At 38.6% G+C, this 22,499-nt stretch overlaps 1 protein-coding gene across 2 annotated transcripts in view; it reads right to left on the reverse strand.

Annotated features, from left to right (window-relative positions):
- CYP2J (cytochrome P450, family 2, subfamily J) overlaps positions 1-22,499 on the reverse strand; it is a 67,307-nt gene that overhangs the window by 5,529 nt on the left and 39,279 nt on the right. The window contains exon 10 of one of the 2 annotated variants that reach the window (XR_009600188.1): positions 8,899-8,991. The exons of the other annotated variant lie outside the window; for it this stretch is intronic. The gene's annotated coding sequence lies outside the window, so the exon portion shown is untranslated. The remainder of the gene's footprint in view (positions 1-8,898; positions 8,992-22,499) is intronic. 2 annotated transcript variants of the gene reach the window in all.

Consider the following 22,499-nt stretch of genomic DNA (forward strand, 5'->3'; position numbering starts at 1 on the left):
TCTAAAAGTTTGTTCTAAATAAAAATAGTAATGATTTATTTATTATAGCTTACAGATAAGTGATATGAATGATGCAATGTTGGAAAGGACAGAAGAAAAGAATTAGGAAAATGCTGTTACAAGGTACTTGGAGTACCAACCAAGCAATTTAATGATATCTGAATGTATGTTTGAATCAGTTGGAAATGTATACTATGAAATGTAGGGCAATCACTTATGTTTTAAAAAAGATAAAGAATGGACATGCTAAGACAGAAGAGAAAATGTAACTATCCAAAATACTCAATTAAAATCAGAGAAGAGGGTAAAAGGATGAAAAACAGAAAAGAAAATAAAAATCAATAGCAATAAATAGAAGGCAGTAAATGAATATGATTGGGTTTTCTATATGTCATTGGCAGAGACAGTTTTAGCTCAGCATCAAAACAACAAAATACTTAGGAAAAAACTTAACCAAGAAGACAGACGACTTATACACTGAAAACTATAAACTACAGAAAACTCCCTACATACAAAGCTTCAAGTCGCAAACTTTCAAAGATGTGAACATGGGTTCCAGCGTTGGGCATGAGTGAAACTGCAGTTTGCCCTCTGTCTCCTATTTGCTGATGATCCTTCAGCTCTACCATTTCCCACCTCCACTTGCTCCTCCTCTAGTCAATAACTGTTGTTACTTGTCAGTTCACCTGATGCCATCCCCTGCAAGCCAGCTGTTCTAACATACTACTGTACTTTTCAAGGTACTATAAGATTAAAAAGGTTTTCTTTATTTTTGTGTTTTCTAATGTGTTATTTGCGTGAAAATTATTATAAATTATTATTATAATATAGTACTATATAGCTGATTGTGTTAGTTGGGTACCTAGGCTAACTTAATTGGACTTATGAACAAAATTAGGCTTATGAATGTGCTCTCAAAATGGAATTCTTTAATATGTAGGGGACATACTGTATTGTTGAACAAAATTAAAGAAGACACAAATAAATGGAAATATCTCATGTTGTGAACTGGAAAGCGTAACATTATAAAAATGTCCAGCTTAGATATACATCTAACATTCTTGAATTGTATTATAATAGTATGAAGTAAAAAAGGATAAATATAGAAAAGTTAATTTCTTACCTAATTACCTGTAGTGAACAACTGAAGTTTGAAATTAAAAACACAATATCATTTGCATGAGCACCAAAACAGAAACAAAAACAAAAGAATGATGATATACTTAGTTGTATGTTAACAACAAGAGGAAAACTACAAAACCGTGATGAAAGAAACCAAAGGAAATACAAAAGAATGGAGAGATATTCTATGGACATAGATAGGAAGAATTATCAAGGTGTCAGTTCTTCCCAAATCTATACATAAATGAGAAAAATGTGTATATAATTTAATGAATTCCTAAACAAAATTGATGCTTTTGAACTGTGGTGTTGGAGAAGACTCTTGAGAGTCCCTTGGACTGCAAGGAGATCCACCAAGTCCATTTTAAAGGAAATCTGTCCTGAATATTCACTGGAGGGACTGATGCTGAAGCTGAAACTAATACTTTGGCCACCTGATGAGAAGAACTGACTCGTTGGAAAAGACCCTGATGCTGGGAAAGATTGAAGGCAGGAGGAGTAGGGAATAACAGAGGATGAGATGGTTGGATGGCATCACCGACTTGATGGACATGAGTTTGAGCAAGCTCTGAGAGATGGTGATGGACAGGGAAGCCTGGGGTGCTGCGATCCATGGGGTTGCTGAGTCAGACACGACCGAGTGACAAAACGAACTGAACTGAAAACAAAATTCCAGTGGGTTATTTAAATGTTATTGACATTGAAAATTGATTCTAAAAACTATGGAAAGATAAAAGGCCCTTGGAATGTACAACAGAGAGTATCAAGACTAATGTAAAGTATGTAGTTAGTAATAATATATCAATACTGACTCATCAATTATAACATGCAAGTTGTTAATCATATGAGAAAATGAGGGGTAGTGAATGAGTATATGGAACTGTATTCGCCACTCAAATTTTCTGTAAATCTGTAAAACAAAATCCACAAACTGATTCTAAAGTTTATATAGAAAGGTCAAAGACCTGGAGTATCAAATACATTATAAAAGGAGAACGAATTTGGAGCATGGACACCCCCTTGTCTTCAAGACTAACTATAAAGTTGCATAATCAGAACATGTGGTATTGGTGAAAGAATATACAGATGGATCTTGAGAAAATAATAGAAACTCCAGAAAAAGAGTCGCATCAATAGTCTACTGTTCCTTGACCAAGGAGCAAATGCTCTTCAATGGAAAAAGGATAGTCTTTTGCAGAAGGCATGTGTAAGCAACTGGATTATCCACATATAAAAATGAACCTGGTCACCGATCCTACACTTTTCACAAAAGGTAACTGAAAATAAATTACAAATCCAAATGTAAAACGCACAACTATAAAACTCCTAGAAGACAACAAAGTAAAATGCCTCGATGACACTAGATGACAATGACTTTTTAGATATAACACTAAACACTTGTTCCATAAAAGAAAAAAAAATTGAACTTAATTAAAATTAAAAGCTTCTTACTTATCTAAACGTTTACTTTGGGAATTAGGGGGAAAACATACTGAATTTTGTTTCGAGAAGCACTCAGGCTCCTGTGGTTAACACTTTCCATTGACATGTGTCCAGAGGAGACTGATCAGAATAGGTAAGATTCCTTATTTACTGAAAATCTGGTAGATATCAGACATTTCAGAACTTCTGCCTGAATCTGATTTAATTTTTTAAAACTTCCCTATGAACTGAAATTATTATTCTCATTTTACAGATGGTCCAGCAGGTTCAGAGGGAAGTGTTTTGCCAAAACTCACAGAGGCAGAATAAGTGACATCATCAAAATAAGAACTCTAGCTTTTTATTCAAAGATCAGTGCTTTTTATTTCAGATACGGCTTACAAGAAAATAGACTGTAGCAGCCTTGGAACAGGGTAGTAATGAGTCATCACTGGAGGCATTCAAAGAGAATTAGAATAGGATTGCTGTAGAGGAAATTTACATGTCATGAGGAATGCATAATTAGAAGGACATTAAGATTCTTCAAACTGAGAGTCTATGATTCCACAGGTCCTCAGCGAAAACACAGTGTTAGGTGAATAAAGATGGACCCATAATACATACCATTTAATAAATTGTTCTTTTTAAAAACACTTTATTGAAGTACAGTTGATTTATAATGCTGTGTTAATTTCTGCTGTATAGCAGAAGAAACAGTGAGAATGGACATCTTTGTCTTCTTCCAGATGTTAGTAGGAAGACTTTCTGCTTTTCACCTTTGAGTATTATATTAACTGTGACTTTGTCATAAATAACTTTTATTACATTGAGATATGCTTCCTCTAATCCCACCTTGGTAAGAGTTTTTATCATGAATGAATGTTGAACTTTATCAAATACTTTTTTTGTATCTACTGACATGATCATGTGGGTTTATCTTTTGCTGATGTGTTTTGCATTGATTGACTTGCCTTTGTTGAACCATCCTTATGAATCCAAACTGGTTATGGTGTATAATCTTTTTTGATGTGTTGCTGTTTTACATTTGCTAATATTTTGTTGAGAATTTTTGCATCTATATTCATCAAAGATACTGATCTGTAATGTTCTTTTTGGGTAGTGTCTTTGGTTTCGGTATCAGGTTGATGGAACCTTCATAGAATGTCTTTGGCAGTGTTCCCTCCTCTTTAGCGTTTTGGAAGAGTTTTGGCAGTATGAGTGCATGTTCTTCTTTGTATGTTTGGTAGAATTGCCTGTGAAGCCATCAGGTCCTGGACTTTTGCTTGTAGGGAGGTTTTCGTTTGTTTAAACAGGTTCTATTTCATTTCTAGTGATTGGTCTGTTTGAATTATCTCTTTATTCTTCTCCAATGGCTTAGATGGTAAAGCATCTGTCCACAATGTGGGAGACCCAGGTTCAATCCCTGGGTTGGGAAGATCCCCTGGAGTAGGAAATGGCAACCTACTCCAGTATGCTTGCCTGGAGAATTCTGTGGACAGAGGAGCCTGGCAGGCTAGAGTCCATGGGGTTGCAAAGAGTCAGACATGACTGAGGAGCTAACACTCTCACTTTCATTCTTGATTCAATTTTGGTGAGCTGTATGTTTTTAGAAACGTGTCCGTTTTTTCTAAGTTTTTGAGCTTGTTAGCATAAAACCATTCATAGTATTCTCTGATGCTTTTTTGCACTTCTGTGTTAACAGTTGTTGTTTCTTTTTTCTCACTTCTTACATTGTTTATTTGGGTCCTTTGTCTTTTCTTGGTGAGCCTGGCCAGATGTTTGTCAGTTTTGTTTACCCTTTCAAAGAAGCAACTCTTGGTTTTATTGATTTTTTCCCCCTATTATGTTTTAATCTCTGTTTTTATTTTATCTCTGATCCTTATTATTTCCTTTCTTCTGGTGACTTTGGGTTTTGTTTGTGCTCTATTTTCTAATTCTTTTAGGTGGTGGGTTAAGTTGTTTAATCAAGATTTTACTTGATTCTTAAAGAAGGCTTGTATTGCTATGATCTTCCCTCTAAGAATTGATTTTGCTGCATCTCATAGAGTTTGTATGGTTGTGATGTCATTGCCATTTGTCTCAAGATACTTTTAAATTGAGAATTAAATCGTCATTGATATATTCGTATTTAGTAGTATGTTTTTTGGTTTCCATGTAGTTGCTTTTTTCCCATTTCATTTTCTGTGAATGACTTCTAGTTGTCTGCCATTATGGTCAGAAAATCCACTTGACATAATGTCTATACTCTCAAATTTGCTGCAGCTTATTTTGTTCCCTAGTATGTGGTCAGCCCCAGAGACTGAACCACGTATACTTGAAAAGAATGTGTATTCTGTTTTTTTTGGGAGGGTATAATACTGAATGTATCAATTAAGTCTAACTTTTATTGTATCATTTAGGACCTTTGTTGCCTTGTTGATTTTCTAACTAGAAGATCTGTGAGCAGGGTGTTTAAGTCTCACACTATTATTGTATTCCTGTCAATTTCTTCTTTTATGTCTATTAGTATTTATTTTATATATTTAGGTGCTCCAATGTGTGTTAAGTCGCTTCAGTCATGTCTGACTCTTTGTGACCCTATGGACTACAGCCCACCAGGCTCCTCTGTTCTTGGGATTCACCAGGCAAGAATACTGGAGTGGATTGCCATGTCCTCCTCCAGGGACTCTTTCTGACCCAGGGATCGAACCTACATCTCCTGCAGCTCCTGCATTGGCAGGAGGGTTCTTTATTACTCTGCCACCTGGGAAGCTAGGTGCTCTATACTGGGTGCATAATATTGACAAGGATATTGATCCTTTCATCAGCATATAATGTCCTTTATCTCTCTTTATAGTCTTTGTTTTAAACTCTAGTTTGTCTGATATATCGACTCCAGTATTCTTACCTGGAGAGTTACATGGACAGAGGAGCCTGGCAGGCTACAGTCTCTGGGGTCGCAAAGAGTTAGATACGACTGAGCAACTAACATTTTCACCACTTTTCACTTTTCAAACCTTGTTTTCCAGTTGATATTTGTATTTCTTACTTGATCCTTTCACTTTCTTTTTTTTGCTTGTTTTTTCTTTTTGTGGTTTGACAATTTTCATTCATGTTATGCTTGTGTTTCCCTGTTTTGGCTTTTGTAAGTCTATTGCATATTTTGATTTGTGGTTAGCTTGTTTTTCAAATATGTTAACCCCCTCCTATATATACTTGCTTTAGACTGAAACTCATGGAGGTTCAAACATATTCTTAAAATTAACTGTACATTTTCTTACCCTCCTTCCCTCATTTTACGATTTTGCTGTCTCCTTTTACACTTCATGTCTATCCATTCATTGTGCTTATTATTGCCCTCACAAAAATTTTTTTTTAACTGTATACTGGGTATTTAAGTGATTTACTTTCCAATTGTGATTTTCTTTTTTCTTTAGATTCTTACATCTTTTATATTTAAAGACTTCTCCATATTTCCTTTAGGATTGATTTAGTATTTCTACATTCTTTTATCTTTTGCTTTTCTGAGAGTTTATTTTTCCTTCTATTCTAAATGATAATCTTCTTGGGTAGAGCATGCTAGATTTTTCCCCTTTTACGACTTTGACTATTTCATCACTTTCTTCTGGACTGCAACATGTCTTTGGTTCCCTTACAATTAACTCTTGGTTTTTCTCTTGCTGTCTTTAGAGTCCTCTCTTTGTCTTTAGCTTTTGCCATTTTAATTATAATACATCTTGGTGGAGGTTTGTTTGGATTCACCTTGTTTGCAACCATCTGTGGTTCCTGTACTTGGATACCTCTTTCGTTTTTAGGTTTGGGAAGTTTTCAGTCTTAATTACTTCATATACATTTAAAATCCCCTTTTCTCTTTCTTCTTCTTCTGGAATCCCTATTATGCATTGATTGGCACACTTTATACTATCCCATATGTCTCTCAGATTGCTTCTTTCTTTGTTTGTTGTTGTTTGTTTTTAATTTGACTTTCTGTCTGCTGTTCTGATTAGGGGATTTCTATTATTCTGTCTTTGAGATCATTTACTTTTCTGCATTATTCAATCTGTTATTCATTGCCTTTAGCTCAGCTTTCACCTTGGCAAATGTGTTCTCATTTTTCTTGCTCCTCCCTTTAGTTTCTATTTTTTTAATCTGTATTTTTATCAATAACCTTTCTTAAATCCTTTAATATTTTCATCATCTACTTTTTGAATTTGTTACCTAATAGACCAAAAGTGATCTGTTTCATTGTTCATTCTTTTAGGGGACTTCTCTTGAAAATTAAAAGATTGGGAGTGGGTCCTGTGCTTCTCATTTTACTTTTAGTTTTCTTACTCTATGAGTTTAGCAGAAGCAACTACCGTGTTCTTGGTGAGATATCTTTATGTGAGATCATCTCTGTATAGCCTGCAGGGGTTTAATATGTTTGGTGTGAGGATTATTTTTAGTATGGAGGCATGCTGCCTCTTTTCTCAGTGTATGCTGGCCATTATCCCCTTGATAGGAGATGTGACTGGTGTTCAGTTACCAGAGCCTGCATGGATGTTGAATGGGGCTTTCGTTTCTTCTGTGGTTGTCATACACCTGTAGGGGCAAAGTCTGCTCCCTAGTTGTTGGAATGGAAACCCCCAGATCCATTTCTGAGCTGCAGTGTGAGGTGGATGGGATTAGAGCACTCCCACTGGGAGAGGAACCACCGAGCATTCCTCCACTGGAACGGTCTACAGGGGCATGTGCTCTGTTGTATTGCCTGGCACCCACTATGGGGTTCACAAAATACACTGCTGTTGGCACTGCCCTTGGCCCTGCTTCAACCATCGGTATGCTGGAAATCAGCCCTGGTGATCTCAGGTGGTGTTTTCACAAAGCCACCAGTGCAGATCCACCAAAATTAGGTACCAGAACCACTGTAGTTGCACTCCAGGACCTACCATGGGGCTATGGAGGCAGCCTAGACCCTGGCCCAGTGTAGCCTGCATGGGCATATGCCTACAAAGCCCACAAAGCCAGACTCATTCCAGCTGTGGGGGCACCCAATGTCCACTTGGTTGTTCTGCAGGTGCTGAGTTTACAAAGCTGGCTGCAGTGGTGTAAATCTATGGATTTCACAGCCATGGGGCTTCACTCTGATTTCAACCCTACTATGTGTCAGCAACTATACCTCCAGAACTTTCAGAGGCAGTGCTAGGGGCTGAGATAGCACAGGCTGCTATGGCAGGCCCTGCCCCTTCTTTGAATGCCCTTTAACAATGGTGCTTTACTTCTATGCTGTACCACACTCATGCCTCTTTAGGCTGTTTCCACGCAGCTGCCAATCCGAGTCCTTTCCCTGGTCTTGTCCTTTAAAGCCTGAGTTTCAGTACCCAGCATGTGCCTGCACCAGTGGGTGTGTGTCTTAGACTGAGGAGTTGAGGGCAGTTGGACAACTCATCTGTGCAGTCTCTTTCCATTCTGCCTGCCACAGACCTGTTATAGAACTCTCCCTCCTGAGCTTCTGAAGCTCCCTTTCTGTCCTGGCTAATTTCCCAGCAAATGAGGGGGTTTCCCAGGGTGTGGTAACTGTTCCTCTTTCACAGCTCCCTCCCTGAGGCACAGGTGTTGTCCATTTTTTTTTTTCCTTTCATCCTACCCAGTTACGGGGAGATCTTTCTTTCATTTCCAGATTTCAATTTCAGCTCAGAATTGTTTCACATGTAAATGTATTTTTTATGTATTTGTGGGAAGAGGTGAGCTCCAGGGTCTTTTGACTCTGCAGTTTTAATGAGAGCCAATAAATTGTTATTTTCCTTTCTTTGCAAATAATAAGTAGCTATAATTTCATTAAAGATCCAGTTATCCAACATTACATGTGCTTAGTCACTCAGTAGTGTCCAGCTTTCTGTGACCCCATGGACTGTAGCCCACCAGCCTCCTCTGTCCATGGGGATTCTCCAGGTAAGAATACTGGAGTGGGTTGCCATGGCCTCCTCCAGAGGATATTCACAACCCAGGGACTGAACCCAGATCTCCCACATTGCAGACAGATTCTTTACTAACATCATCTGAGCTACCAGGGAAGCCCAATATTACATGATGTCCTTAATTTTCCTACTATTCTCTAATGGATTCAAGATGAATTCTTTTTTTATTCCAGAAAAACCTGATCTTTGTTTCTACAGCAAATGCACAGTAAAATCTATGCACATGATTGACCAGTAGACCCTTTTACCTGTGATTACAGTGTAAAAATTTCATACAAAGATGGGTACTATAAAGGACAGAAACAGTATGAACCTAACAGAAGCAGAAGATATTAAGAAAAGGTGGCAAGAATACACAGAAGAACTATACAAAAAAGATCTTAATGACCCAGATAACCACGATGGTGTGATCACTCACCTAGAGCCAGACATCCTGTAGTGTGAAGTCAAGTGGGTCTTAGGAAGCATCACTATGAACAAAGCTAGTGGAGGTGATGAAATTCCAGCTGAGCTATAACAAATCCCAAAAGATGATGCTGTTAGTGTTGCCCTCAATATTCCAGCAAATTTGAAAAATTCAGCAGTGGCCACAGGACTGGAAAAAGTCAGTTTTCATTCCAACCCCAAAGAAAGGCAATGCCAAAAATGTTCAAACTGCCACACAATTGCACTCATCTCACACGGTAGCAAAATAATTCTCAAAATTCTCCAAACAAGGCTTCAACAGTACATAAACCGAGAATTTCCAGATGTTCAAGCCAGACTTAGAAAAGGCAGAGGAACCAGAGATCAAACTACCAACATGCAATGGATCACAGAAAAAGCAAGAGTTCCAGAAAAACATCTACTTCTGCTTTATTGACTATGCCAAAGACTTTGACTGTGGGTCACAACAAACTGTGGAAAATTCTCACAGAGATGAGAATACCAGACACATTACCTGCCTTCTGAGAAATCTGTAAGCAGGTTAAGAAGCAACAGTTAGAACCAGACATGGAAGAATGGATTGGTTCCAAATCGGGAAAGGAGTATGTCAAGGCTGTATATTGTCACCCTGCTTATTTAACTTCTATGCAGAGTACATCATGTGAAATGCTGGGCTGAATGAAGCACAAGCTGGAATCAAGATTTCTGGGAGAAATATCAATAATCTCATATACACAGATGGCACCAGCCTTATGGAAGAAAGCAAAGAGGAACTGAGGAGCCTCTTAATGAAAGTGAAAGAGGAGAGTAAAAAAGCTGGCTTAAAACACAACATTCAAAAAACTAAGATAATGGCACCTGGTCCCACTACTTCATGGCAAACAGATGGGGATACAACAAAAACTGTGACAGACTTTATATTCTTGGGCTCCAAAATCATTGCAGATGGTGACTGCAGCCATGAAATGAAAAGACACTTGCTCCTTGGAAGAAAAGCTATTACCAACCTAGACAGCATATTAAAAAGCAGAGATATTACTTTGCCTTAAGTCAAAGCTATGGTTTTTCCAGTAGTCATGTATGGAGGTGAGAGTTGGATTCCAAAGAAAGCTGAATGCCAAAGAATTGATTCCTTTGAACTGTGGTGTTGGAGAAGACTCTTGAGAATCCCTTGGACTCCAAGGAGATGCAATCAGTCAATCCTAAAGGAAATCAGTCCTGAATATTCATTGGAAGGCCTGATGTTGAAGCTGAAGCTCCAATATCTGGCCACCTGATATGAAGAACTGACTCACTGGAAATGACCCTGATGCTGGAAAGGATTGAAGGCAGGAGGAGAAGGGAATGACAGAGGATGAGATGGTTGGAAGGCATCACTGACTTGATGGACATGAGTTTGAGTAAGCCCTGGGAGTTGGTGATGGATGGGGAAGCCTGGCATGCTGCAGTCCATGGAGTCATGAAGAGTCGGACAAAACTAAGTGACTGAATTGACCTTGGAAGAAAAGCTATGACCAACCTAGACAGCATATTAAAAAGCAGAGACATTATTTTGCCAACAAAGCTCCATCTAATCAAAGCTATGGTTTTTCCAGTAGTCATGTATGGATGTAAGAGTTGGACCGTAAAGAAAGCAGAGTGCTGAAGAATTGATGCTTCTGAACTGTGGTGTTGGAGAAGACTCTTGAGAGTCCCTTGGACAGCAAGGAGATCAAACCAATCAAAAAACCAGTCAGAAAATCAGTCCTGAATATTCACTGGAAGGACTGATGCTGAAGCTCCAATACTTTTGCTAACTTATGTATAGAACTGACTCATTGGAAAAGACCCTGATGCTGGGAAAGACTGAAGGCAGGAGGAGAAGGGAAGACAGAGGATGAGATGGTTGGATGGCATCACCAACTCAATGGACATGAATTTGAGCAAGGTTCGGGAGTTGGTGATGGACAGGGAAACCTGGCGTGCTGCAGTCCATGGGATCACAAAGGGTCAGACACAACTGAGTGACTGAACTGAATTGAACTACAGTATAAGGTTTTAAAAATACTTATCGAAGTATTTCATACATGCACAGAAGTGGATATATTGTGAGAACACAGCTCAGTAAATTTTCCTACATTCAACATATCCTTTATAACTCATGCAATGAACAGAAAATAGAATATTGTCAGTAACCTGCATTGTTCCTTTTTCCAGGCATTGCCCTTCACCCAGGATTAAAGCTCTACCTTGATTTATAAAAAACATTACAATTTTGAATCAAGCTGAATCCTTTTTTCCCTCACTCAAGAATCACAGTTCCTAGAAAGATTTAGATGTTTTCAGGGTTTTAGATCTTGTTTGTTTGTTTTTTTTTTCATACATTTAATCATTTTGTTGTCCTTATCTTCTCCAATGTCTGTCCTTTTGTCAGCTCTAACATAATTTATTTAGATTCTGGTTGGTCATATAGGCTCCTTCACTTCTCACTTGGAAGGTATGAGCTAAAGTTTGAGAATGATAAACACTTTTGCAAAAGAAACTTGGTGACTCCAATCTTGGGAGTGGGCCTCAAAACTGCACCATGCACTTGAATTCTCAACTGTTCAGTGGGAGAAACTTCTTTTCTACACAGAATAAAATTTTTTTTTTAACCTGAGATAAGAATTTAAATCCTTTTGTTTTCTAATTGTCATTATTATTGGAACATTCTACATTTATTATTTCACTTCATCCTTCTAACAATATTGAAATGTAGGTACTATTGTCCCTATTTTTCAAACAAGGAAACTGCAGATGTGAAACCACTTGGTTCAAGTTCAAAGTGACAGTTTAGGAAAAAAAAAATCAGACATTGCTCTGCTCATGAGCAGAATTAGTACTTTTCCCCTCAACCTTAAATTATTTATTTTTTCCTTGTCACTTGTGAACAACTCTGCTTAGTTTCTAAAGCCTCCAAAATTTATGCCAGCCTCCTTCCTTCCCAAACTAATTTATCTGATTGAATCTCTATTTTTAAGAGTGCAGCCTGCCTCTCGGCAAGTCTGACCCTGCACCTTCCTCTGAATAAATTATATTTATTTTCACCTTTGGAGATATTTGTTTCATCATCTTCCAGGAGTGCCCAGTTGGCCCTATAATTATCGTAGACAGTTTCTCAAGACCCAGTCTAAGGCCTACCTTCTCCATGACTCTGTATTTTTGTACCTCGCTCTATCTTCTTAGTTGCGATTTTTTCTCTGCTCCTTCTGTCTGAAATATATACTGTTAATAAAATACTGTCCAAATATCAAAGGTCAATTCAAAGAATGGGTGTTTGAGGACTGGGGTCAATTTTTCCCTGGTGGAGTGATGTCTAGAACCAATCTTCAAAGTGTTTATCAGCTGACCAGATGGTGACTGCAGCCATGAAATTGAAAGACACTTACTCCTTGGAAGAAAAGTGATGACCAACCTAGATAGCACATTTAAAAGCAGAGACATTACTTTGCTAACAAAGGTCCGTCTAGTCCAGGCTATGGTTTTTCCAGTGGTCATGTATGCATGTGAGTTGGACTGTGAGGAAAGCTGAGCGCCAAAGAATTGATGCTTTTGAACTGTGGTGTTGGAGAAGACTCTTGAGAGTCCCTTGGACTGCAAGGAGGTCCAACCAGTCCATTCTGAAGGAGATCAGCCCTGGGATTTCTTTGGAGGGAATGATGCTAAAGCTGAAACTCCCGTACTTTGGCCACCTCATGCGAAGAGTTGACTCATTGGAAAAGACTCTCATGCTGGGAGGGATTGGGGCAGGAGGAGAAGGGGATGACAGAGGATGAGATGGCTGGATGGCATCTGACTTGATGTACATGAGTCTGAGTGGACTCTGGGAGTTGGTGATGGATAGGAAGGCCTGGCGTGCTGCGATTCATGGGGTCGCAAAGAGTCAGGCACGACTGAGCGGCTGAACTGAACGGAACTGAACTGAACTGAATGAGTAGTAAGCTAATTAAAGTCTAACTTTGTGACTATATGACCAGTTATCAATCTTATAATAAAGTTAAAAATTAACCACCAATAGATTTCTATTAGTAGTTATAAATGTCTACATAAGAAGAAAATAAGAAAGATCTCAAAAAATCTAATTTTACACCTCAAGGAACTAAAACAAAACAAAAATAAAAAACAACAACTGAGAAAAAGAAAAAAAAACTGCTTTCTAAGTTGGCTAAAATATTAGAGGGGAAATATATCGAATATAGAAAAATGACAGGAAAAAATATCAACAAAACTAAGATTTTCTTTTAAATAAAGATGAACAAAATCGGAAAAACCTTTGATGGACTACTGAGAAAAAAGGAAGATGACATAAATGAAATCAGAAATGAAAAAGAAGACATTATAATAAAAGCTTCAGAAATAAAAAGGATCCAAAGGATTATTATTAATGATTAAATGCCTACAAATTGATAGCAAAAAGTAGACACATTTCTAGAAAAGTTTCAAAAAATATAGAAGCATAAAGAGACCTAATAAAATAAGTAATTGAAGTAGTAATCATAAACTTCCCCACAAAGAAAATACCAGGGCAAGATGGCTTCATTGGTACATTCTATCAAACATACATAAAGAATTAATACCAATTCTTCTGGAAAGCAGAAATGGCCAAATGTCTGAATTCATTTGATGAGGCCAAAATCATCTTGATTCCAAAGTAAAATAAAGACATCATAATAAAGTAAAACAATAGACCAATATCTCTAATAAGCAGAGAATCAAATATCTTCAGTGAAATATTAGTAAATCAAATTTCCACAGCACATTTAAAGGATAATAGACTATGACCAAGTGGGACTTATCCCCAGGTCACAGGGTGGTTCAACATAAACAAATCAATCAACGTGATTCATCTCATCAATAGAATGAAGCATAAAGGCTACACAATCTTCTCAGTAGATATAGAAAAAGCATTTGACAGAATTAAACATCTAATCATGATAAAAACTCTCAAAAAATAGGTGTAGATGGAACGGACCTTAAAGACTTTATATTAAAAGCCTATAGGTAACAATCAGTGGGGGGAAACAGAAAGTTTTTTTTCTAAGAACTGGTACAAGACAAAGATACCCATTCTTACCACTTCTATTCAACACAGTTGTGGAAGTCCAAGCCAGAGCAATTAGAGAAATAAAAGAAATGAGGCATTCAGATTGGAAGAAAGAAGTAAAATTATACTGTTTTGCAAATTATATGGACATATATGTAGAAAACACTAAAGACTCAAACAAAAGTTTTTATTTAAAAATTGACCTAATAAACAATGTCAGTAAAGTTGCAGGATAAAAATTGACATACAAAAATCAGAGAAGACTTAATACTTATCCTTTTGAAACTGTTCCCCCTAAAATGCAGAGGAACAAAAACTACCATATTCATTCTATGAGGCCACCCTTACCTTGATTTGAACACCAGGCCAAGATACTACAAAAAATTGCACGCGAGGATCACTGATAAACAAAGATACAGAAGACCTCAACAAAATACTACCAATCCAAATCTAACAACACATTATCATATACCATGATCAAGTGGGATTTAGCCCAGTTATACAAGTTTTTCAATATCTGCAAATCAATTAGTGTGATACACATATTAACAAACTGAAGAGTTAAAAACCATATGATTATCTCAAAATATGCAGAAAAGTCTTTCAACAAAATGCAACATTCATTTATGGTAAAAACTTTCCAGAAAGTGGGCAAAAAGGGAACATATTTCAACATAATAAAGGCCATGTACAACAAACCTAAAGCTGAAACTATTTCATCTAAGACCAGGAACAAGACAAGAATATTCACTCTCACCATTTTTATGCAACATTGTTTTGGAAATCCTAGCCACAGCAATCAGAGAAGAAAAAGAAATAAAAGTAAATCAAATTGGAAAAGAAGTCAAACTGTCACTGTTTGCAGATAACATGATACTATACATAGAAAATCCTAAAGACACTACTAGAAAACCATAGAGCTCATCAGTGAATTTAGTAAAGTTGCAGGCTACAAAATTAATATTCAGAAATCTGTTGCATCTCTATACACTGACAATGAATTAAAGATCAGAAAGAGAAATTCAAGAAACAATCCCATTTACATTGCATCAGAAAGAATGAAATACTTAGGAATAAACCTGCCTAAGGAGACCTCTAAGATGCTGATGAAAGAAATCAAAGACAACACAAACAGATGGAAATATATACCATATTCTTAGATTGACTACCCTGACCAAGGCAGTCTACAGATTGGATACAACCCCTATCAAATTATCAGTGGTATTTTTCATAAAACTAGAACAAAATAATCTTAAAATTTGTATAGAGACACAAAAAACCCTGAATAGCCAAAGCAATCATTAAAAAGAACAGAGCCAGAGAAATTAGGCTCTTTGACTTCATACTGTACTACAAAGCTATAGTCATCAAAACAGTATGTACTGGCACAAAAATAGAAATGTAGACCAATGCAACTGGATAGAAAGCCCGAAATGAACCCATGCATCTATGGTCAATTCATCCATGACAAAGGAGGCAAGACTATACAATGGGGAAAGACAATCTGTTTAATAATGGTGCTAGGAAATCTGGACAGCTATATATAAAAAACTAAATTAGAACATTATTTAGCATCATACATAAAAATAAGCTCAAAGTGGATTAAAGGCCTAAATGCTAAACTGGACAATATAAAACTCTTAGAGGAAAACATAGGCAGAACAATCTCCAACATAAATCACAGCAATATCTTCTTTGATTTATCTCCCAGAGCAATGGAATTGAAACAAAAATAAACAAATGGGACCTATTTAAACTCAAAAACTTTAGCACAGCAAAGGAAACCATAAGCAAAATGAAAAGGTAATCCATCGATTGGGAGAAAATATTTGCAAATGATGTGATCAATAAAGGATTAGTCTTCAAAATTTACAAACAGTTCATGTGGTGAACCCCATCAAAAAATGGGTGAAATATCTAAATAAACATTTCTTCACAGAAGACATACAGATGGCCAAGAGGTACATAAAACGATGTTCAACACTGCTAATTATTAGAGTAAGGCAAGTCAAAACTACAATGAGCTATCACCTCACACCACTCAAAATCTCTATCATCAAAAAATCGACAATAAACGCTGTAGAAGGTGTGGAGAGAAGAGAATCCTCCTACACTGTTGGTGAGAATGTAAATTGGTACTACTACTGTGGAGAATGGTATGGGAGTTCCTTAAAAAACTAAAAACAGAGCTACCACATGTTCCTGTAATCCCACTCCTGGGCATACACCTGGAGAAAAACATAGTCCAAAAGGATACATGCATCCCAATGTTCATTGCGGCACTGTTTACAATAGCCAAGACATGAAAGCAACCTAGATATCCATTGACAGAGGAATGGACAAAGAGAATGTGGTAATCATATACGATGGAATATTACTTAGTCATTAAAAAGAATGAAATAATGCCACTTGCAGCAATGCAGATGGACCTAGAGATTGTCATACTGAGTGAAGTAAGTCAGACAGAGAAAGAGAAACATGGTTAGATTTTGCTTATATGTGGAATTTAATAAGAAATGATACAACTGAACTTATTTACAAAACAGAAAACAGACTCACAGACTCAGACAAAGAACTATGGTTACTAGGGTAGAAGGGTCAGGGAAAGGGGTAATTAGGGAGTTTGGGATTGAGATGTACATACTGCTATATTTAAAATTGATTATCAACAAGGACCCACTGAATAGCATAAGGTAATCTGCTCGGTGTTATGTGACAACCTAAATAGGAGGGAAATTTGAGGGGGAATAGATCCATGTATGTGTGTGACTGGGTTCCTTTGCTGTATGCCTGAAGCTATCACAGCATTATTGGTGAACCATGTAATTCCAATATAAAATAAAAAGTTTAGAAAAAAATCAGTGTTTGTATACACTAACAATGGACTATCCACAAAGGAAAGTAAGAAAACAATCTCATTTATAACAGCAACATAAAGACTGAAAATACTTATGAATACAGTTAATCAGGTGAAAGACTTGTACATCGAAAATTATAAAATATAGCAAATTAAAGAAGACCTGGATACATGCAAAGACTTCCCATTTTCATGGGTTGAAAGAATTCATATTGTAAAAATACTACCTAAAGTCATCTACATATTGAATGTAGACCTTATCAAAATCCTAATGGCATTCTTCTCAGAAATAGGAGAAACATAAAATGCATATGGAAGCAGAAAAAAACCCTGAACAGTTCGAGTAATCTCGAACAAGAGGAACAAAGCTGTAAGCATCACAGTTTTGATTTCAGAATATGTTGCAAAGCTATAGTATTGCAAACGGACATATAGGCCAATGGAACAGAATGTTGAGCCCAGAAATAAGCCCACACATTATGGTCAACTGCTCTTCAACCACACATCTAAGAACACACAGTGGGAAAAGGCAGTATTGGGAGAACTGGATGTCCATATGTAGGAGAATGAAACAGAAACCTTACCTCACACAATACACAAAAATCAACTTCAAATGGATTAAAGACTTAAAGGTAAGAGCCAAAATTCCAAAAATATAGGGGGAGAAGTTCTTGCCATTGGCTTTAATAACAATTTTTTGGTCATAACACCAAAAGCACAGAAAACTAAAGCCTAAAGAGACAAGTGAGAACATATCAAACTCAAGAGCTTTTGAACAGCAAAGGAAACAGTCAGAAGAGTGAAAAGGCAACCTGTGGAAGGGGAGAAAATATCTGCAAAGTAAGTATGGAGATATATATACACATAGATATATGCATATATATATGAAGTCAAGTCACTCAGTCATGTCCGACTCTTTGCGACCCTATAGACTGTAGCCCATTGGTCTCCTATGTCCATGGGATTCTCTAAGCAAGAATACTGGAGTGGGTTGCTATTTCCTACTCCAGGGGATATATATATATATACACTATATTTGCAAATATATATATACACACAGGCATTATATATTAGGCATTAACATACAATATATATAAAGAACTCACAAAACTCAACAGCAAAAAATCCAAATAACTCAAAGAAAAACTTGAATAGATATTTCTCAAAAGAAGACTGCACATGGCCAAAAAATTAGTGCTCAACGTTACTTACTAGTAGTGAAATGCAAATGAAGGCCACAGAGATGTCACCTCACAATTTTTAAAAAACAAAACAAAAAACAAGTCTTGGAGAGTATGTGGACGGAAGGGAATCCTTATACACTATTGATGGGGAAGTAAATTGGTACAGCCATTATGGAAAACTGTAGAGAGGATCCTCAAAATTTTTAAAAATGTGTACTATATGATCCAGTCATCCCACTTCTGGGAAAATATCCAAAGAAAGGAAATTAGTGTATTGAAGAGAGAGCTGCACTCCCAGATCCACTGCAGGATTATTCATAAAAGCCAAGATACAGAAACAAGCTAAGCGTCTGTCACTGGCGAATGAATAAAGAAAATACAAAGTGCACATATGGGCTTCCCAGGTGGCTCAGTAGTAAAGAATCTGCCTACAAATGCAAGAGCCACAGGAGTTGCAGGCTCCATCCCTGGGTCAGGATGGTCCCCTGGAGGAGAAAATGGCAACCCACTCCAGTATTCTTGCCTGGGAAATCCCATGGACAGAGGAGTCTGGCAGCCTACAGTCCATGGAGTTGCAAAGAGTTGGACACAACTGAGTGACTGAGTTGTGACACACACAAAGTGTGTGTATATATACATACACATACACACACACACACTAACCAGAATTTTTTGAGCCTTAAAAGAAAGGAAATTCTGCCATTTGCAAACAAAGTGAACCCGGAGTCCATTATGCGAGAAAGATAGTCATGCGAGAAAAAGAAGCACTACACTATCTCACTTAAATGCTGAATCTAAAAAAGTCAAACTCATAAAAGCAGAAGGGTGAACCACGGCTACCAGTGGCTGAAGGGTGTGGGATGTGGGGAGATATTCATCAATGGATACTAGGGTTCAGTTTGTGGGTTAAGTTCTGGAGATCTAATGTAGCGTATGATGATAACATACTTGAAATTTTCTAAAAGTATAGATCTTAGATGAAATATCACACACACACACATACACACATGGGTAACTAGAGATGATACATAAGTTATTTAGCTTGATTGTGGTGAATTTTCACATTGTGTACTTAATATATACAAAGATCAAGTATACCCCTTGAAAGTGTAGTTGCTCAGTCATGTCAGACTCTTTGCGACCCCACAGACTGTAGCCTACCAGGCTTCTCTGTCCATGGGATTTTCCAGGCAATAGTGCTGGAGTGGGTTGCCATTTCCTTCTCCAAAGTATGCCCCTTAAACATATACAAATATATCTGAAAAGTCTTTTGGTGGTGGTGGTGGTTTAGTCGCTACGTTGTGTCTGACTCTTGTGATCCCGTGGACTGTAGCCTGCTAGGCTCCTGTGTCCATGGGATTCTCCAGGCAAGAATACTGGAATAGGTTGCCATTTCCTTCTCCAGGGGATCTTCCCGACGCAGGAATTGAACCCAGGTCTCCTGCATTGCAGGCAGATGATTTACCAACTGAGCTACTAGGGAACCAATTTAAATCTTAATTAAAATATATTAACAATTAAAGTTGTTAAAATTGCTCATTTGAAGTGTTTGTTTAGTAATTCCAATGTCTGGGTTTTTCAGGGATAGTTTCTAATTGCTTTTTGCTGAGTATTTGGGCCACAGCTTCTTATTTCTTTACATAGTTATAATTTTTGTTTAGAATTTGACCTTTTAAATGATACAGTGAGGAAACTCTGGACCACCACGAGTCTGTTATTGTGATTGTCACTGTTTTTTGTTGCTTCCTGTTTAGTGACTTTCTTGGAATAATTCTGTAAAATGTCTGTTCTTTACCACGTGGGGCACCTGAATGCTGTGCTGTTAGCCTTGTGTTCCAGCAAATGTGTGCAGAGAGGTCTCCTCAAATGCCTTGAACCTAATGGTCTCTCAGGACTCTGCATGTGATTTGGGTTGAGCCTTCAACACTTCAGCAGGCAGTTCACACCCTACATTAGCATTAACTTCCTGTTTGGGCAGAGCCTGGAGGTCAGCTGGAGATGAAATTAGTGCTTCCTAGGTTCCTCCTGTGGAGAAGGCAATGGCACCCCACTCCAGTACTCTTGCCTGGAAAATCCCATGGACGGAGGAGCCTGGTAGGCTGCAGTCCATGGGGTCGCCAAGAGTCGGACACGACTGAGTGACTTCACTTTCGCTTTTCGCTTTCATGCATTGGAGAAGGAAATGGCAACCCACTCCAGTGTTCTTGCCTGGAGAATCCCAGGGATGGGGTCGCACAGAGTCAGACACGACTGAAGCGACTTAGCAGCAGCAGCAGCAGCAGGAGCAGGTTCCTCCTGAGCATGCACAGAGCCCTTGAAGGTACATAGCTTTCTAAATTCCCAGGAATATGGCAGAGTTTGTTGAAGCCCCAGTCGACACCTCCTTCCCCAGTTTTCCCTCTTAATCCTCTGGGCAGCATGTCTTTCCCCCTCATGTTACACCAATGTCCAATTGTCCCTGATGTGTTTGAATACATGCCTTGTAGTGTGGTTCACACAGGCTGGGCTTGGAGGCAGGTTAAGTAAAGACAATGTGAAGAGTTGACTCATGGGAAAAGACTCAGATTCTGGGAGGGATTGGGGGCAGGAGGAGAAGGGGACGATAGAGTATGAGATGGCTGGATGGCATCACCGACTCGATGGACGTGAGTTTGAGTGAACTCTGGGAGTTGGTGATGGACAAGGAGGCCTGGCGTGCTGTAATTCATGGGGTCGCAAAGAGTCGGACATGACTGAGTGACTGAACTGAACTGACGGACTTCTGTGGTGATCCAGTGGCTAAAATTTCACCTTCCGATGTGGGAGGTGCGAGTCCTCGATCCCTGGTTGGGGAGATCGTACATGCCTTGTGGCCAAAACAACCAAAACATAAAAAAACCAGAAGCTATATTGTAACAAATTCAAAAAAGATTTTAAAAAATGGTCCACAGTAAAAAAGATCTTCAAAGAAAAAAATACAGGCCTTGAGAGTGGGTCTTTCAAGGGATCTGCCAGATAGTCCAGTACTGACAGCTGTCTGGCTGGGCTCAGGGCCTTTGGGGAACACACTCCAGCGGCTGTTTGGCACCTGGTTTTCTTGGCTGCCAGAGTTGCCAGGCAGTTGCTTTTCGGGTGACTACAGAGCTGGGGAGAGAAAAGCTGGAGCAGGGGCACAGAGCTCAGTGCTCCTACTGAGATTCAGCCCTCCTTTTTTCTTTGAGTTTTTCCTTAAACAGAAGCTCAAGTTGTTCCAAGACTTTGCATGCAATACTGTAGTTGCTGCACAAAATATGGTTAATGTGCGGAATTCTGGAAACGTGGATTTTGAGAACTTTTGTTGGTTTTCCCTGTGCTTTTATGGAGAAGTAGATTTCAGAATGTCTTTACCATTTCAGAAGTTCTCCCCATAAGTCAGAGTTTTGGAAGCAGAAGGGACCTGAGCAAGCAGTCTTTGAGATCAACATTTTCCAGAGTGTGACATGAAGGCTTTTAGAAGGCCTGCTGCACATAGCAGACATCTCTGACACTGCAGCATTGGGCCTGCTGCACATAGCAGACATCTCTGACACGCTGCAGCATTGATCAGTCTGCCCTGACCCAATCACTGGGCTACTCCCCAACCCCATCCCAAACCCAGTAGGTTCAACAAACATTTGGTGAATGCCTACTATGCAACCGGCTTCCCTGGTGGCTCAGAAGGTAAAGCCTTTGCCTGCAATGCCAGAGACTTGGGTTCGATTCCCTGGGTCTGGAAGATCCTCTGGAGAAGGAAATGGCAACCCACTCTAGTACCCTTGCCTGGAAAATCCCATTGATGGAGGAACATGGTAGGCTATGCTCCATGGGGTCGCAAAGAGTCAAACACGACTGAGTGAGTTCACTTTCACTATGCAACCACTTAGATACTGAGCCTACAGGAGCCAGGAACAGTCACCTCTGAAGAGCTCAGTACACTTAGGAGATTACATGGAAATAGGGAATTTAAACCTCTGAATAAAGTTCTCAGAGAATGAAGAAGGGATCAACTAACTGGCTGAAAGAGTCCAGAAAATCGAAGATTTGGCATTAAAGCAGAGTCTGCCAGACATAATTAGACATTTCTTACAGAAAAATACAGATAGACAAGAATATGATAAAGAACCTAGCCTGGAGGGAATTGATAGGAGGTAAGCATTTTGGCAGAAGTACTAAGAGATGTGTCTGAAGAGATGAGCTGGTGTCAGAGCAGAAAGACTACCATGTGCCCAGTTTGTGAGCAGGACCCCCTGACCTGCTCACTGACTGGGAATGCCTGGCTATGCCTGGTCCACTTCCAGAGGGCGCTGTTCACTTAGCCCACCATGAGGGCATCCTGGGGGTTTACCATGTGGCAGCCCTGCTAAAGGATTCATAAAGATCCTGTGGTCAGCAGGGAGGAGAGTAACCTACAGTGAACCCACCTGACGACCTTATAAGAAGGCAGGGAAATTAGAATACAGTAGAGGGAAAGGGGAGTTGGAGCTCCCCAAATA

This window comes from Ovis aries, chromosome 1 (genome assembly GCF_016772045.2).
Source record: "Ovis aries strain OAR_USU_Benz2616 breed Rambouillet chromosome 1, ARS-UI_Ramb_v3.0, whole genome shotgun sequence".
Taxonomy (NCBI): Eukaryota; Metazoa; Chordata; class Mammalia; order Artiodactyla; family Bovidae; genus Ovis; species Ovis aries.